Consider the following 1,055-nt stretch of genomic DNA (forward strand, 5'->3'; position numbering starts at 1 on the left):
GTATTTTATTGTGTTTATTTATCCTCTACTGTATAATATTCATATTGAGAGGGACTTCATTTGCAGAACAGGATTCGTCTCAGCGTCACCTTTCATTTGAGCCCTCACTGACGCCTGTATGTTGAAGCATGTAGGAGTTATAGCTTTCTGAAGTTACATATCCATTTGGCACAGTTTGGCACAGTTTGGAGAGGACCTGGACCTTGAGACAGCTTATAAAGAAGGTTGTGATGCTGATTTTAAAATTGAAGAGCTGGATGGTGCTATTAAGAAAATGGCATCAAATAAATCCCCAGGCTCTGACGGTGTCACTGTTAATTTTTACAATTTTTTCTGGGAAGCTATAAGAATAATATTATTTAAAGCTTTATTAGAGTGTATCGACAAAAAAGAATTGACGTCAAGTATGAAGCAAGGATTAATTTTTCTGATCCCTAAAACAGGCAAAGATAAAAGGTACTTAGATAATTTAAGACCAATAACCCTACTGAATACAGACTATAAAGTCTTCTCTGGTGCTATGGCAGCTAGACTCAGAGAAGGAATTTCAGATATAATTACTGAAACCCAATCAGGTTTCTTGAAAGGTAGATCTATTCATAATAATATAAGACTTGTTTTAGACCTAATAGATTACAGTGACTTGATTGATGAAAATGGATTTATTCTTTTCTTAGATTTCTATAAAGCATTTGATTCTGTTGAACACACATTTATTCTTAAAACACTTACTCATTTAGGATTTGGAGAAAAATGCAGGGATCTTATTAAGATGCTTTATACAGACATAAATACAGTTAGGGCCAGAAATATTTGGACAGTAACACAATTTTCATAAGTTGGGCTCTGCATGCCACCGCATTGGATTTGAAATGAAACCTCTACAACAGAATTCAAGTGCAGATTGTAACGTTTAATTTAAAGGGTTGAACAAAAATATCTGATAGAAAATGTAGGAATTGTACACATTTCTTTACAAACACTCCACATTTTAGGAGCTCAAAAGTAATTGGACAAATAAACATAACCCAAACAAAATATTTTTTTTTCAATAT

The sequence above is a fragment of the Kryptolebias marmoratus genome, linkage group LG1 (assembly GCF_001649575.2).
Source record: "Kryptolebias marmoratus isolate JLee-2015 linkage group LG1, ASM164957v2, whole genome shotgun sequence".
Classification (NCBI taxonomy): Eukaryota; Metazoa; Chordata; class Actinopteri; order Cyprinodontiformes; family Rivulidae; genus Kryptolebias; species Kryptolebias marmoratus.